The 18,629-nt window shown below is 46.0% G+C and overlaps 1 protein-coding gene across 5 annotated transcripts in view; it reads right to left on the bottom strand.

The window, feature by feature from the left end:
* Positions 1-5,252: 5,252 nt before the first annotated feature.
* Positions 5,253-18,629, bottom strand: part of LOC141054360 (calpain-5-like) — a 58,444-nt gene continuing 45,067 nt past the window's right edge. For 4 of the 5 annotated variants that reach the window (XM_073551679.1, XM_073551684.1, XM_073551681.1 and 1 more), the window contains one exon: positions 5,253-7,039. The gene's annotated coding sequence lies outside the window, so the exon portion shown is untranslated. The remainder of the gene's footprint in view (positions 7,040-18,629) is intronic. The other variant, XM_073551683.1, reaches the window with a different exon arrangement.

Here is an 18,629-nt window from a genome sequence, read left to right as displayed (position 1 = left end):
GCACACAAAAAACTTAATACATAACATTTCCCACATGATTACTTTACATCAGCACAATTTTGGAACCAAAATTTTTTTTTGTTAGGAAGTTATAAGGGTTAAAAATTGACCAGCGATTTCTCATTTTTGCAACACCATTTTATTTTTAGGGACCACTTCACATTTGAAGCCACTTTGAGGGGTCTATATGATAGAAAATACCCAAAAGTGACACCATTCTAAAAACTGCACCCCTTAAGGTGCTTAAAACCACATTCAAGAAGTTTATTAACCCTTTAGTTGCGTCACAGGAATTTTTTGAATATTAAAAAAAAAATGAACATTTAACTTTTTTTCACAAAAAAAATACTTCAGGTTCAATTTTCTTTATTTTCCCAAGGGTAACAGGAGAAATTGGACTGCAAAAGTTATTGTGCAATTTGTCCTGAGTACGCTGATACCTGATATGTGGGGGGGAACCACTGTTTCGGCGCATGGCAGAGCTCAGAATGGAAGGAGCGCCGTTTGACTTTTTCAATGCAAAATTGGCTGGAATTCAGATCGGACGCCATGTCACGTTTGGCGAGCCTCTGATGTACCTAAACAGTGGAAACCCCCCCAAGTGACCCCATTTTGGAAACTAGACCCCCCAAGGAACTTATCTAGATATGTGCTGAGAACTTTTAACCCACAAGGGCTTCACAGAAGTTTATAACGTACAGCGGTACAATTAAAAAATCATATTTTTTCCACAAAAATGATCTTTTCACCCCCAATTTTTATTTTTCCAAGGGTAACAGGACCCTAAAAGTTATTGTGCAATTTGTCCTGAGTACGCTGATACTCCATATGTGGGTGTAAATGACTATTTGGGCGCATAGCAGAGCTCGGAAGGGAAGCAGCGCCATTTGACGTTTTTGGCTAGAATTGAGATCGGACACCATGTCGCGATTGGAAAACCCCTGATGTACCAAAACAGTGGAACCCCCCCACAAATGACACCATTTTGGAATCTAGACCCCCCAAGGAACTTATCTAGATGTGTGGTGAGAACTTTGAACCACAAAGGGCTTCACAGAAGTTTATAACGTACAGCAGTACAATTAAAAAATCATATTTTTTCCACAAAAATGATCTTTTCACCCTCAATTCTTATTTTTCCAAAAGTAACAGGACCCTAAAAGATATTGTGCAATTTATCCTGAGTACGCTGATACCCCACATGTGGGTGTAAACCACTATTTGGGCGCATGGCAGAGCTCGGAAGGGAAGCAGCGCCATTTGACGTTTTTGGCTGGAACTGAGATCGGACACCATGTCGCGTTAGGAAAGCCCCTGATGTACCAAAACAGTAGAAACCCCCCACAAATGACACCATTTTGGAAACTAGACCCCCCAAGGAACTTATCTAGATGTGTGGTGAGCACTTTGAACCCCCCCAGTGCTTCACTGAAGTTTATAACGTCCGGGCGTGAAAATAAAAAAATCGTATTTTTTCCACAAACATGATCTTTTAGTCCCCATTTTTTATTTTCCCAAGGGTAACAGGAGAAATTGGACCCCAAAAGTTGTTGTCCAATTTGTCCTGAGTACGCTGATACCTCATATGTGGGAGAAAACTACTGTATTGGCACACGTCGGGGCTCAGAAGGGAAGTAGTGACGTTTTGGAATGCAGACTTTGATGGATTGGTATGCGGGTGTCATGTGCGTTTGGAGAGCCCCTGATGTACCTAAACTATTGAAACTCCCCACAAGTGACCCCATTTTGGAAACTAAACCCCCCACGGAGCTTATCTAGATGTGTGGTGAGCACTTTGAACCCCCAAGTGCTTCACAGAAGTTTATAACGCCTGGGCGTGAAAATAAAAAAATCATTTTTTTCCGCAAAATTATATTTTTGCCCCCAATTTTTTATTTTCCTAAGGGTAACAGGAGAAATTGGACCCCAAAAGTTGTGTTGTAATTTGTCCTGAGTAGGCTGATACCCTACATGTGGGGGTAAAACACTGTTTGGGCACATGGCAGAGCTTGGAAGGGAAGGAGCACCATTTGACTTTTTCAACGCAGAATTGGCTGGAATTGAGATCAGACGCCATGTTGCCTTTGGAGAGCCCCTGATGTGCCCAAACAGTGGAAACCCCCAATTCTAACTCCAACCCGAACCCCAACACGCCCCTAACCCTAATCTGAGCCCTAGCCCTAACCCTAACCCTAGCCCTAACCCTAACCCTAACCCTAGCCCTAACCCTAGCGGGAAAATGGAAATAAATACATTTTCTTTTAGTTTTATTATTTTTCCCTAACTAAGGGGGTGATAACGGGGGGTTTGATTTACTATTTATGGCGGTTTTTATGTTTGGCGGCTGTCGCACGCTAAAAGACGCTTTTTATTGTAAAAATAGTTTTTGCATCACCACATATTGTGAGCTATAATTTTTCCGTATTTTGACCCACCGAGTCATGTGAGGTCTTATTTTTTGCGGGACGAGTTGACGTTTTTATTGGTACCATTTTCGGGCACGTGACATTTTTTGATCGCTTTTTATTCCTATTTTTGGGACGCAGAATGAACAAAAACCAGCGTTTCATGAATTTCTTTTGGGGGGGTGCGTTTACACCGTTCCGCGTGCGGTAAAATTGATAAAGCGGTTTTATTCTTCGGGTCAGTACGGTTACAGCGATACCTCATTTAGGTTTTTTTATGTTTTGTCGGTTTTTTGCAATGAAAACTATTTTATATAAAAAATAATTATTTTTGTATCGCTTTATTCTGCGAGCTATAACTTTTTTAATTTTTGCGGATGATGCTGTATGGCGGCTCGTTTTTTGCGGGACAAGATGACGTTTTCAGCGGTACCATGGATATTTATATGCGTCTTTTTGATCGCGCATTATTGCACTTTTTGTTCGGTGGTATGATAATAAATCATTATTTTTTGCTTCGTTTTTTATTTTTATTTTTTAAGGGGTTCGCTAAAGGGGTTAACTAATGGGACAGTTTTAAAGGGCAGGTCATTACGGACGCGGCGATACCAAATATGTGTACTTTTATTGTTTTTGGGTTTTTTTATTTTGAAAAAATGGATTTATTGGGGAATATTTTTTTTTTTTTTACTAATTTATTTAGCGATTTTTTTAAAATTATTTTTAACACTTTTTTTTTTTTTTTTTTTTACTTTATTACCTTGTCCCAGGTGGGACATCACTGTCCAGTGACAGATCGCTGATCTGTCACATCACAGATCACTGTGACAGATCAGCGATCTGACACAGGCACTGCAGAAGGCTTCCTCATGCCTGCGCTTTGCAGGCACTGAGGAAGCCAGCTTCCTCAGGCCCCCGTCGCCATCTTGGATTCGGGGGCCTGGAGGAAAGGAGCCCCCCGCAGCAGCGCTGCACATTGCGCTGCCGTGGGGGGCTCAGGGAAGCACGGAGGGAGCCCCCTCCCTGCCGATGCTTCCCTTTAACCCCCGGTACACCGCGATCGCGTTTGATCGCGGTGTGCAAGGGGTTAACGTGTCGGGGGCGGTCTGTGACCGCCCCTGACACATTGTGCCGGGTGTCAGCTATGATACGATGACGTAATATTCCGTCCATGGTAATTAGGTCCATGGTCACATGGACGGAATATTACGTCAATTGTAGGTAAGGGGTTAATGTTAACCTTTTTTCTTTATAATAATTTTGGTTTTTGCAACAGCTATTTCAGTTTCATATATCTAATAACTGATGGACTCAGTTATATTTCTGGATTCAAATGAGGTTTATTGTACTAACAGAAAATGTGCAATCTGCATTTAAACAAAATTTGACCAGTGCAAAAGTATGGGCACCCTTATCATTTTCTTGATTTGAACACTCCTAGAGGACTAAATAAGCCTGAAGCAAGAAAAGGGAAAACTAACTGCCCGAGAACAGACCCCAAAGGAATAGATAGCCCCCACATATGTATTGACGGTGAAACAAGATGAAGGCACAAACACAGGCAGGAATATAGGCTGAGCAAATGATGGGGCCCAAACTAACTAGAAAGGACAGGAAAGGAAAGACACTGTCTGCAACCTGCAAAAAACCCTACAAAAATCATATCCAACACTTTTGATAGCAAAATTAACCGTGAAGTCACTAGACTTCTCCCACTATATCAGCACTCTGAAATATTCTGAGACAGAGCAAAAAGAGACCGAACTAGTAAGGGACAAAAAGCCAATTGGCAAAATACTGATAAATAAGAGTGGAAATTCAGCACAGCCCCCAACAGGGGCTGGCAGACCACACAAAAAACTGAATAGACCAACAAAATCAGGTGTGAACATTAGCAGAAAAACTTAGCTTTAGATGACTGGAACAGAGCTGAAAACCAAGAGCTGACAAGCCAGAAGGAATCACCAGCAACTGAATAGGGCGTCGGCTGTCATAAATCCAATCTGAGACTCCTGAGATCCAATCGTCATTCTCAGGTGGGAGATCTCCACCGATCAAACCAGCTGCACCACCTCCCGACACCACCAGAGGGAGTCTGGAAGGAGAACTCACAACTGGTGAACCAGAGAATGAACTCGCAACAGTCAGCGCTATGTGTGCACTGTATAGCACTGCCATGTACTCAATGGCGTGCGGGGGAGCACAGGGGAGGTTGCCATGGGGGGATGTATATAGATCTATATATTTTATTTTTAACATCTTGAAGGCCGCTCTCTGTCCTGTAGGGGGGCAGGCCACTCTCTGTCCTGTAGGGGGGCAGGCCGCTCTCTGTCCTGTAGGGGGGCAGGCTGCTCTCTGTCCTGTAGGGGGGCAGGCCGCTCTCTGTCTATAGACTACAAAATGTCAACATTGCAATGAAAGCGGCACAATTACGTCCCTTTATTGCTATGTCTGTGTTGGGATACTTTTTGTGCAGGCGAGTAGAAGACTTGATTGGTCAGTCGAGTATTGATGTTTTACTAGGGGTGACACAGAGAACCATCATTTATTTTTGAGTTGACACTAGGATGGTATCAATAGTTTTTATTAGGGGCACTAAGTGGGCATAAAAACTTTCTAAAAGGGGCCCTTATTGGTCATTATTTGTCTTAATGCTCCCCTGTATGTCACTTTATTTCTGGGTTAGAGAGCACAACACTCGCCTTGCACTGAGCCCTGAGAACCTGCACAACGCCACTGGTAGTACGGTACAGGCGTGACGATGATACTGGTGGGGGATTCCTCTCTCTCATTGTAAAGACGTCAATCTGGTTGAGATACCCCAAAATATTTCAGACTTTGATTACATATTTTTTACAATTTTATTAGAACAATGAGAATAGAAGTAAATGTAACGAGGGTCTGTAACATTCGTAAATGCAACTGATACCACAATCCATTGTGATCAGACCCGTACTAAGAAAACCAAAAAGTTCCTAGCTGGTTGCACCCACGTATCCTTGACCCCTGAACATTCCATAACACTTATTGAACACTCCATGTTCAATCATTAGGTGGCACCTCATCTCCCTGGCATCAGGGTTAAAGGGTGCTGATAATGGTCTGTATCAATACTGGTCACCAGTCCTTCCATTAAATGGTAATGATTCTACTAGATCTACATTGTAGTTCTACTGGTGTCACCCATCCACACATGCCCCATGTTACACATGGGGCATGTGGTTGAGCACTCTCGGTTGAGAATCCTTTTTTGGTTGAGTAGTCTCAGTTGAGGATTTTCTCTTGGTTTCCATTACACTCTCAGATGAGGATCTTCTCTCGGTTGAGCACTCTCAGTTGGGAATCTTCTCTTGGTTGAGCACTCTCAGTTGAGGATCTTTTCTTGGTTGTGCACTCCATTCTCAGTTAATGATCTATTCTTGGTTGAGCACTCTCAGTTGAGAAATTTTTTTGTTGAGTAGTCTCAGTTAAGGATTTTCTCTTGGTTGTGCACTCCACTCTCAGTTGAGGATCTTCTCTTTGTTGAGCACTCTCACTCAGTTGAGGATCTTCTCTTGGTTGAGTAGTCTTAGTTGAGGATCTTCTCTTAGTTGAGCACTCTCAATGGCGGATGTTCTTTTGGTTGAGTACTTTCAGTAGAAGATATTCATTTGGCTGAACACTCTCGATTCTGGATCTTCTCTTAGTTGAGCATTCCCATTAATGATGCTGACCAAAATCTGTCCCTGACTAGTGCATGAGTCCTTTAAGTAATCCATTGCTCAGATGTGCAGAGTAACAGAAGTATAGAGGTAAGGTGCTCATTTCCAAACAATACTTGATAAGATTTTCATATACAAGTCCCTCATATAGAATATAATTGCTCCCAAACAGTGTCTATCATAAAGGCTTTAACCTTGGTCCCTTGGCACCAGATGACATTTTAAAGTCAATATTATGGGTATGTACAAAAATCCTATAAAATGATAGTTTTTCAAAAATTCATGGAAGTTTCATACTTTGGAGCAGGATTGTTAAGATGTGAAGCCCAACCCGCCCCACTATGGTACATGGGATTGATGGTCGAGAAGGGAGATTCTGGTGTCCTTGGATTATTTAATCTGGAAGGATGTAGAGTAGTATCTTCTGTGGAAAAAGATGTACGCTTGAATAACCAGGGGCATGAATTTGCATGGTAATGTGGTATGGATGACAACGGGTCTGTACCTTTATATGAGAACACCTCAGAGTGACGTTGGTTTATGGTTTGTTCAATCTGCAAGCTTTTGACATGGCGTCCTTTAGTGTATTGCTTGTTGCGATTTTGAATATTACTATAGATTTGGTGCGGGTTGGGTAAGACTTCATGTATGGCGTGGTGCCTCAGAGGTGTGACATTACGAAATGAAGGATGTATTGAAGAAAGGTCTTCAGAAGCCCAGTGACTGTTCAGAGTAGGGTTTCCTGGTGGTAGATCCTCATGCGATAGCAGGATACGAGCCCTGGAACGTGGTGGAGTGTCATCTTGTAGATCAGTATCGTGAGGAGGCTCATATGCGAGGTTCATGGAGGGTGAAGTTCTTCTGTAGGGCACTTGGGATCCATGACTTCTAGTCAACACTTGATGTCTTCTACTTCGTAAATTGAAGTTTCTACTGTGGAAATATAACATACGTAGGTTAGCCAAGGCACCTACATAGTAACAGTACAGAAGCATTATACAAATCCTGCAACTTTGACATCTAATATACCCTAAACCCTGCGTTAACCATTATAATAAGGGGGAAATTAGCCAAGCGGTTGTGACGTTCAGGGATTGGACAACGTCCGAGAGTGGACCCTCTGGGTCGCGGATCTGGAGCCCCTGGGTCAAGCGCGCCAGGTGATGACCGACCCCTATACAGAAATCGTTAGGGGCAAAACCGCAGAGGACAGAACCGCGACAGCCGGTACCAAGAGGGACGGCTCAAGGACAAGGAGGAGCAGAGGAGGGCCAGGGACACTGGACAGAGATCGGAGTACCTGAGCCAGGTTATAGGATGAGGAGGAAACCAGGCAGCAGCAACTAGAAGGGGCAGCAGGAGTAGCCACAGGAGCAAAGGGAATGCAGACGTGGAGCACCCAGGAGAAGATATGGGAACGGATGGGCAGGAGGGAAGTGCACCAGAGAACCAGGAGAGCGAGGAGAGGGAAGAGGCAGGACAAGACAGAGGCTGACAGGGAGAAAACGAGAGAAACACAAACGGAGAAACTATAGCTACACTATAGCGGCCAGAACAACGCGTGGATTAGCACACAATCATCAGCGTCCTCTCTACAGAGCGGACGCCTGAAATACCCTAGGGTCAGGAAGTGGGTAAGCGAGCACTGCCCTCAGCGACGCCCACCGCCGGCAGAAGAGGAAGTGCTGGGTCGTGCCCACGGCCTAAGGAAGGAGCGCAGGGACGCCGCAGAGCTGGAGGCTGGGTGAGAGTGCGCGCTGCGGAGGGAATGCCGGTAAGGAGAGGCAGCCGCGGGTGCCGCCACAGAAGACACAGAGGCGGGCACGGCCGCTGATGTTACAGTGGTGTTTACTGATAATCCTGAACCTGTTTTACAGGTATGTGGGAGGACGGATGTGTTGCTAGAGGTGGTCAAGCTAAAGACTATAGGGGGTTTTACACTAAGCGATATCGCTAGCAATATCGCTAAAACGTCACTGGTTTTGTGACGTTATAGCGATATTGCTAGTGATATCGCTATGTGTGATACTTACCAGCGACCGGCTCCCCCGCTGTCCATCGCTGATCGCGCGAGAATGTCCGGCTCCATTTCTCGTCGGGCGCTTCCTGCTGGGCTTCCTGCTGTGACGTCCAGCGACGCGTGGAGGCGGGCGGGAGGACGCAGGATCGCTGTGTGTGAAAGGTAAGTATCGTGCGCTGCGTCGCTGCTGCATCGCTGTGAGATCTTTCTGTATGAAAGCTCACTAGCGATCATTTAGCGATGCACCAGCGATCCTGACCGGGTCGGATCGCTGGTTGGATCGCTGGTGCATCGCTAAATGTAAAAGGGCCTTATGAAAGGTTTATGTGAAAAGCTGACCAACCAATACATAACATGAGGGGGGGGGGCACAGCGGAGGTTGGCCAAAGATTCAAAGTCTATGATGATGCAAAACTTTTGCCAAATAAGCTGCGCAGTGAGTACCTATTCTGTGCCACCTATGCAGATCGCAGAAGTCAAGAGGAGTTTGTCATTGGCTGCTGCACTCTGCAAGGCCAGCGCCTAAAATAAGAAAGCTGAGCAGGTAATGAATGAAGTCCGTATCGAATTGTGTGAACTGCACAAGATGCAATATTATCTTCATTAGCTAATTTTATCTTTTGCATTTTTCTAACTATAACTAGTGTTAGGGCTAGTGCTAGGGTTAAGGCTAGAGATGAGCGAATATAGTCGGCTCCCTCCTTATTCAACAAGCTATAGCGCTTACCGAAGAAGATGCCTCGAGAACCCAGATAACTGGAGCGCTCACGACAATCAGCTGTTCTGAGCCGCAGCTGCATGTGTCGCGACTGTGTGACAGTCACAACAAACATACTCTCCATACATGTGTTGTGACTGTCACACAGCCGCGACACATGCAGCTGATTGTCGTGAGCGTTACAGGTATCCGGGTTACTGATGCAACTTCTTCGGTAAGCGCCATAGCTTGCCGAATAAGGAAGGAGCCGACGATATTCGCTCATCTCTAGTAAGGACGAGTGCCAGGGTTAGGAAAAGTTCTAGGGTTACATTGTGTGCTAGGGTTAGGACGAGTACTAGGGTTAGGGAAAGTGCTAGGTTCAGGGCGAGTGCTAGAGTTACGGCGAGTGCTAGGTTTAGGGCACATTCTAGGTTTAGGGCGAGTGCTAGGGTTACATTGTGTGCTAGGGTTAGGGAAAGTGCTAGGGTCAGGGTGAGTGTTAGGTTCAGGTCAAGTGCTAGGGTTACAGCAAGTGCTAAGGTTACGGCGAGTGCAAATGTTAGGCACATGCTAGAATTAGGGCGAGTGCTAGGGTAAGTGTGAGTTCTAAGGTTAGAGGTAGTATAATAAAAATTAGTTACTGTATATACTCGTGTATAAGCCAACCCCCCCTAATTTTGCCACAAAAAACTGGGAAAACGTATTGACTCGCGTATAAGCCTAGGATGGAAAATGCAGCCGCTACTGGTAAATTTCAAAAATAAAAAGACACCAAAAGAAGTAAAATTAATTGAGACATCAGTAGGTTAAATGTTTTTGAATATCCTGAATCAGGAGCCCCATATAATGCTCCATACAGTTCATGATGGCCCCATAGGATGCTCCATACAAAACACATCCCATATAATGCTCCATAAAGGTTAATAACTGCCCCATAAGATGCTTCATAGAATAATATGCCCCATATAATGCTCCATAAAGGTTATGGCCCCATAAGATGCTCCATAGAATATGCCCCCATAAGATGCTCCATAGAATAGCCCCATAAGATACTCCACAGAATATGCCCCCATAAGATGCTCCACAGAATATGCCCCCATAAGATGCTCCACAGAATATGCCCCCATAAGATGCTCCATAGAATATGCCCCCATAAGATGCTCCATAGAATATGCCCCCATAAGATGCTCCATAGAATAGCCCCATAAGATGCTCCACAGAATATGCCCCCATAAGATGCACATATTCATGTCTTTAATGAGCGGTATCACGTGACTGCTGAAGGCAGGCGCCAGAGACCAGGAGAAGCAGGGGGGCTACAGAGACTCGCCAGGGAGGGCTAAGTATATGCTATATTCACCTGTCCCCGTTCCCACGCTGCTCACGGCTGCCTGCCGCATCCTCTGTCAGTGATGCTCAGGTCAGAGGGCGCGGTGACGTGGTTAGTGCGCGCCGCACCCTCTGCTGTCTGAACGTCACTGACCGATGACGTGGCAGACAGCGGCAAGCAGCATGGGAACGGTGACAGGTGAATATCTCAGGTGCCGGGTCCTGAGCCAGCAGTGACACCGGCACCTGGCTCCCAGCGATGGATAGGTGAGTATGTCATTTTTTTTTATTTGCAGCAGCAGCGGCATTTGGGGATTATTCTATGGCGCATGGGGTAAGTATGATCCGACACCCCTGCTCCCCCGCTGACCCCCCGGTATATATCTTACGTATAAGCCGCGAGGGGGACTTTCAGCCCAAAAAAATGGGCTTAAAAACCCCGGCATGTAAGAGAGTAAACCAATTTTTAATGTACTGTATATAAAGAAAATAATAAATAAAAAATATAACAATGCGTAACAGTTTGTGTCAGAATTACTGCAAAAAAGAAAAAAATAGCCAAATTCAAGAGCAAATTCAGCAGCATCATCTAGGCACGGAGATTTATGCAAACATTGAATATGTGAAATATAAACTGCATTACTGCCATATAAATACAATTCTCAACATTGTAATTACCACATCAAGAAGAAAAAGTCTTGGAAATCACAGTTTGGAGACGTTATTGATCTGCAAATGATCAAAAAGGAAACTCAATTTTCAGAATATCTGGATTCTTCAGTCTTGAGTCTGAACTTTGTCCAGAAATCCCGGCACTTCCAGCATATGCAACTATCAGTGATGTCATTAATAGTTCTCCGAGGAAGGTTCTGATGCTGAATGTACAAATCATCAAGTGTAAGTGTGGCACCCCAGAGTCTGGTCGCCATGGTGACATTGCCTCCCTCTAAGGGGTGATGTCATGCCTGGAGGCAGGGGGAGTCCACATGCCAGGTAACACAGTGTACATGTCAATTCCTGCTCCAGGTCAGAAAGGGAAGCTTCCTTATAAATTCTGGCCAGCAGGTGGGGTTAGTGAGTCAGAAAGAAGTCACCTGAGAGAGTTAACAGGAGAGTTGTCATGGAGATGGGAGCCAGCTGGAGCTCATGACAGGACAGTGAGAGAGGAGAGTTAGCAGTTGGTGTGTGGAGAGGGAAGGGACAGGAGCTGAGACAAGGGCTTTGAGGAACTAAAATTGCATATAGTTGACCCCAGAGCGGAGCGCTGATAAAAAAGGGACGCCAGAGTCCTTGGCTGGGCAGGAGTTGTATGCCCTTGTGAAGGGTTAATACTAAAATCAGAGTTGAAGTTTCGTTTTATCCATTCTCTGTAAGGTTTCGTTTCAACGTTTTTGTTGTTGTAAGATAAATTTTTATAATTGGCATGGGCTGTCATGAAACCAGACTGTTCTCATCAAGTACAAAGATAAGGGGCTCGGGGGGGTGCATTGCTCTGAATATGCCATTATACTACTTTCTACGCTATCTAGGTACGGACATATATGTAGTTTCCGGTTTTCTCGCAATATTATTGGCTTATAAAGTGAAATTATGCTATTGGTACTTAAGAACCTTGCATATTTAAGCAAAAGATTATAAAAGATGTGACTGAAATAAAGGGGCTTAGTGATCTGCCTCGATCCTCCCGTACAGAGACCCCCATCTCCGTGTGGTCATTTGAGTTGCTAGCAACACTGGAATAATTTGGAAATCACTGGATCAACCGTGAAGGGTTAATTTAGCCCTCCCAAAATAGCTACCCTGACAGTGGCGCGCAACGTGGGGCCCCTGAATAGGGACGCCTCTGCCCCCGGAGGACAACAAGACAAAGGACCCTCGGAGCGGACACGGGTGCTGGAAAATTGGGACTGATCACCCCCCACAACCATGGTAAGTTGGCAGTTATACTGTTCAGACTGACCGTTGGTGTGGTTTTCCTGTGCTTGTTGCTGCAAAGAGGATCTGAGGTTTGTCCCCGTGGTGGGGTGATTCATGGGTGGAATCATATAGAGGTGTAGTCCCGTTGGGGGCCCAGTGCTCGAACCGTACCTCATAAGGGACGGACACCCCAGATTGACCAGTGATTGTGACTCTTTTTATAGTCAAAATATCCTGAATTCCCGATCATTATTAGTAATTGGGCGTGGTCATGTGATCGAAGACTGGGTAGGATACGTAACTCAGGTATATATAGATATATATAACCAGAGGTGTCCGGAGGGATAGTCTGAGATGCCCTCCTCCTTTCACTGAGTACCGCGAATTTTGGGCTTCCCAGAGGGGGTTGACCCTGTGGAACAAACAGAGACGGCTGCTCCAGTATTGTGCACAACTGAAGTAAGGATATTTAGCTCTAAAGGAGAGAATTATGTTTCTGTGGAAGAAAAAGGAAAGTTTGGAATTGTGTGAAGGATCAGATACTGTTAGTCTTATGATTCAAAGACGAGGAAAGAAATGTGTCAGGAATGCAGGAAAAATATTTTAGATTCTGGGATTTCCTAAGGGCGGGAGGTTGCAGCCTACGCTATGGGACGAAGGAGTTAAAAGGTTGACTGATGATGGATTATTTAAAGGCGCTGAGGAATTCCATGGCTTGGCACATGAATTGTATAATGAAGGTTATGTGGACATTGAACAGCAAGTGAGTTCTGATTGTTTCTGTTACTGCTATGTGGAAGAAGGAAAAATTGTCTATTATGACAGGGACGGGATGATTTGTGGTTCAAGCAAGTGACTGTGGTTTGACAATGTGATTGATTAAAGAAGGAACTAAGATTGATATTAATGTGTCAGGCAGACGAATAGTTAAAAGTGATGATTTGAAACAAGAGGTCTCCCTGCTAGATGACAATTGTACAAGGAGACCGAGAGTTGCAGCCCCACTACGCAGCCAGCCTCAATCCCCGTTCACCCGATCCAGAGGAAAAAAAAGAAAAAAAAGTTTTCAGAAGACTTTAATCTGCTGTTCAGAAGAGAGAGAGAGAGAGAGAGAGAGAGAGAGAGAGGAAAAAAAAGCAAGCTAGTAGCTGCAGCTGCTTCAGTACCCCCTCCCATGTTCGCCCACACCATATCCCCCTTCGCCCCCACCACAGCTGCGAGCACACAGCAAACTCTGCCCCCCCCCTCAGGCTTCAGCTAGTGGGAATCTTGCTCCTCAGCCCCTCCCTGCTAATTCTCGTTACTGATCAGTTTGTAATCTCTCTCATATGTCCTGTAAGTTTACTAGGGGCAGATCCATTATCACAGTTCCGCTCCGGAATACAATTCCAAGATGATGGTCAGATGTTTTTTTTTTTTGTTATATAATCCCTATGTAGATGAAGACAGTGAGGAAATCTGTATTTTGCATGCCCTTCCTACAGTTATGATGGCCCTGATCGGCCAAGGTCCACCCCCAATATTGCCTGAGGATCAATGACTCACCCCATACCTCTCAGAGATACTATCTAAACTCCTGTCAAAAGGGTTAAATGATATAGGGAAAATGCCAGTAGAACCAGTAAAAGTGTTTCTCAAACCTGGTGCCTAATCCTCATACTCTTTTGTCCCAAATACCCCAGGATGCTGCTTGGTTTACAGTTATTGATCTTACCAATGCCTTCTTTAGCATTCCGTTACACCCAGACTGCCAGTTTCTATTTACATTCACTTATCAGGAACGACAGTTAACATGGACTGTTATGCCACAAGGGGCCCAAAACAGTCACAACCAGTTTGCAAAAAAAATATGAGCGAGTGTCTTTTGCCATTTCTGCCATTGTTAGCCTCCTTAAAGCATCTGGCAGCACTGAACTGTCGGGTTTCAGCCTCGGGACTTCAGTTATGCCTTGGTCAAGTGATATTCTTGGGTCACTGTCTCCTTCAGGGTGCCAGACACCTCGCAGAAGAATAATAGCTGCCAGCTCCCTTCCTATCCCAAAAGATGAAACTGAACTCCAGCGTTTTCTTGGACTATGTATTTATTGTTGTCAGTGGATACCGGATGCATCCCGCATAATGCAACCCCTTTACAATGCCTTGAAAGAAGACGGTATAATGAACTATAAGGGAAGATAGCAGTGATGAGGATTTTCTCCAACATGATTGTTCCCAACTTCTGACTGAAGAAACAGCTACTCCACCAAATGTCAGTGAGAACCCACTCCCAAATCCCGATCTGGTGTTATACACGGATGGCTCAAGATATGCTGACGAGTTTGGTAGATTCCACTCGGGATATGCTGTTACCACAGAGGACACTGTAGTGCGCGCAGCTGCACTCCCGCCCTCACAGTCAGCACAAGAAGCAGAACTCCAGGCTCTGTCTACTCCATGTACTTTGGCCAAGAACAGATGGGCTAATATATACACGGACTCACGGTATGCATTTGGTATTGCTCACGATTTTGGGGCTCTATGGGCCAATCGAGGGTTTATTACTACTGCCGGAACCCCAGTGAAAAATGCTGAAGCTGATAAAACCCTCATGGACTCAATCAAATTACCTACTCAGGTGGCCATTATCAAAGTTAAGGTGCACGGTCCTAGGAACAGTCCACAGACTGTTGGCAACACATTTGCGGATATGCAAGCAAAAGCCGCCGCTCTCTTACCCATTGAACCAACCATACCAACTATGGTGACCACACGCTCTCAGTGTAAACAGTTACAAGAAGCATTGACCCTACGAGAACCTGATGATCTACAACAGACTGAAGTTTTCTGTCGGACCCCGCGAGACCGCTTAATGACGATGCAGAGAATGTCTCCAAAGGAAGAGGTGAAGCAATGGAAGACTGATGGGGCACGTATGGATAATGGTCTCTGGAAAAAGGACCAACTAGTGTGTCTCCCTAAGCGGATGTACCCTGCTATTGCCACATGGGCACATGGGCCTACACATCGAGGAAAGAATCAGGCCCTCGCACTGGTGCAAAAATTCTACTGGGCCCCGGTTCTCCAGTTGGAAGCATTCCCTGTTACCAACATGACTGCAAAAACCACAGCGAAGAAACTGGTGATGGAAGTTATATGCAGATATGGGGTTCCAGAAGTGGTTGAAAGTGACCAAGGTCCGGCCTTTTCTTTTCATGTGTACTAAGAAGTTCTGACAATGCTTGGATCCACTGTAGCCCTCCATACTCCGTACCACCCACAATCCAGTGGTGAAGTTGAGAGGCTGAACGGCACACTGAGGGGACAATTGACCAAAAATGATGGAGATTACGGCTCCATGGCCAGAGCTCCTACCCACTGTAATAAAAAGAGAGAAGAGCCAGCACTGCCAGTGGTCAGAACGCATAACATGAGGTGCATATGCACATATCTTACTGCATTCAAAATGAGACATTTAGCAAAATATTGATCAATATATTGAGCCACCCCGCCACGCCAAGGCAATCTCATATGGGGGGTCCTACTCTACATTTGTATTTATTCACTGTGCCATTGCGGCCTCCTAAATGTTTTAAAAGCAAGACCATATCAAATGCAATCCATACCTGAAGCATGACTGCATCACTCCCGTGCAGCCAGATGGAGCAGGTGCAGATGAAGGCCAACCAGGTCTGAACACAGACATCTCAGGTTTGACCTCCACACACTGCCTGACCAGCAAACACAGATGAAGGGCAATGCAGGCTCAGACATGGATGCAAAAATAAATAAAGCCTGGGGCAGGGCGGGGCTGCCGTGAGTGTGCACAGCAGCCTAGATCAATCACAATAAACACAGAAAAGATGGCGAACATGACCCAGCGTGCACGGCAACAGTGGTGGTCAGCCACAAAACCTACCCACTGTACTATACCATATCCGTACTACCCAGGGCCGGATTAAGGTTGGTGGGGGCCCCTGGGCAGAAAATCTGGTGGGGGCCCCCATATCATTAATATTTTAGCCATAACAGTAGAGCGCGAACTGTAGCACTCAGATGTACAATCTAATCTTATCCTCTTGTTCAGCCACATTCAGATTTACAGTACTACAATAGAGATACAGTCCAGGATAACTCAAAGCAGTCCAATTATAGACAGAAAGAGTTACTCACATTTTTTTTTATTGAACCCAATGTTAAGACAGCCAAGGAATAATAAAAATGCAGAAAGGGAAAGTTTTCACCGGCAGCAATTGTTGCTAACTACTGTATAACAATATGCTCTCTATTGTATTATCTCCGGAGTACAGCTCCCCCCCCCACGCAAGGGTATACAGCTCTTGCCCCCTACAAGGGTATACAGGCAGCTTTCCCTCCCATGGGAATACAACTCCCCCCCAACGGGTATACAGCTCTTGCCCCCTACAAGGGTATACAGGCAGCTGTCCCCCCCCCCCCCAAGGTTATACAGTTCTCCAATGTTTCGTCTTTATACAGTTCCCTCCTCCAGGTATACAGGCCCAAATGTACAGCTCCCCTCTCGCGCATACAGCTCCCCCGATCAATATATAGCTAGCTGGAGCCTGGAGGCAAGGGGGTTAATCACCGTGGCGCTGCAGAGTTGATTGGCGGGTACACAGCAGGCGGCGGGCGCACGATGCTCATGAACGCGGCGAGCAGGCAGAGGAGATCCACAGGACAGGAGGCGTGACAGGAGAGGAGGCGTGACAGAAAGAAAGAACTGAGAAAAAAGAAAACAGAGAAAGAAAGAACAGAGAGCGAGAAAGAAAGAATGGAAAGAAAGAACAGAGAAAGAAAGAAAAGAAAGAAGAAAGAACAGAGAGAGAGAGAGAGAGAAAAAAAAAGAAAGATTAGAGAGATAAAGAAACAGAGATAGAAAGATTCTATAAAGATACTATAGCAGCCCGGCTCCCACTGTACTGCCCACCTGAGCCTCCCGATGCAGGAAATATAACGATCCGCTCACATGGCCGACATCCCCAAGTTCAAGGCGATCCTGCTGTCCGCGCTGTTGGAGGAGGACATGGTGATGGATCTGAAGCATTCCCTAAAGTGCCTCCATGGTTCCGTCACAATCTCCTCCCGAAATTACCTAATTTCCGGTCAGCTTCTAGCACGTCACTTCCGGTGGAACGTCACATGCGAATTTTAAAGTGCTCCTCGGGGCTCCGCCGTGTACTCCTGTGTCCGCACGAAAAGTAAGCTCCCAGCCGGGGCAGTATCTCTCTCAAAATCGGGACTGTCTCGCTGGGAGGTATGAATGCTCCCCACCATACACCTTGTACACGTATGGCACCGCATACATCAATACACACACTGTTCCGCTTTTTATGCCTCATACACACGTCTCCGTTCTGTACACCTTGCACACACACACTGCTCAACTCAGTACACACATGGCTCCACTCCGCAAACCTAGTACACATGCGGTTCCACTCCACACACCTTGCACACACGCAGCTCCGCTCCATACACACACGTGGGGCTCAGCTCCGTACACGTGCGGCTCCGCTCAGTACACCTCACACACTCGCGGCTCTGCTCCGTACACCTCATACACACACACACACACGGCTCCGCTCCGTACACCTTGTACACACACGTCTCTGCTATATCCACCCTGTAAACCCTCCCTGACCCCACACAAACTTCACCTCATCCAGGACGATGAGAACCAGCACAGACAGCAGAGTCCTGCATAAACCAAGGGCTGATACTGGGTACTGGGGGAACATTATACTGTGTATGGGGGGGGATGGCGGTACTGGGGGAACATTATACTGTGTGGGGGATGGCAGTACTGTGGGAATATTATACTGTGTGAATATTATACTGTGTGGGGGTGATGGTAGTGGGGAACATTATACTGTATGTGGGGGGATGGTGATACTGTGGGAACATTAAACTATGTGGGGACGTGATACTGTGGGAAAATTATACTGTATGTGGGGACAGAAAAGGGACATTGCAATATGTGTTTTGTTACTTCCTGTTTTCCATACTTGGGTCACATGTACAAGGAACAAAATGCTATGATTCTTAGAAAGTGACAACAAAAAAGCACCAAGATAGTCTCAGCTCTGAAAAGGTTACTGCCCCCTCTGCCCAGTAATGGGGAATCTCCAGCACCTACCTCCACATGCACAGCCACACTCCACATAGAGAATAATGGAGCCTCCAGCACCGACCTCCACCCGCAGAGCCACACTCCACATAGAGAATAATGGAGCCTCCAGCACTGACCTCCACCCGCAGAGCCGCACTCCACATAGAGAATAATGGAGCCTCCAGCACCGACCTCCACCCGCAGAGCCACACTCCACATAGAGAATAATGGAGCCTCCAGCACCGACCTCCACCCGCAGAGCCGCACTCCACATAGAGAATAATGGAGCCTCCAGCACCGACCTCCACCCGCAGAGCCGCCCTCCACATAGAGAATAATGGAGCCTCCAGCACCGACCTCCACCCGCAGAGCCGCACTCCACATAGAGAATAATGGAGCCTCCAGCACCGACCTCCACCCGCAGAGCCGCACTCCACATAGAGAATAATGGAGC

The sequence above is a fragment of the Dendrobates tinctorius genome, unplaced genomic scaffold, assembly GCF_039654945.1.
Source record: "Dendrobates tinctorius isolate UK_male_01 unplaced genomic scaffold, ASM3965494v1 ptg000178l, whole genome shotgun sequence".
Classification (NCBI taxonomy): domain Eukaryota; kingdom Metazoa; phylum Chordata; class Amphibia; order Anura; family Dendrobatidae; genus Dendrobates; species Dendrobates tinctorius.
Note: the sequence above shows the minus strand (reverse complement) of the source record. Positions and strands in the feature narration are given on the sequence as shown.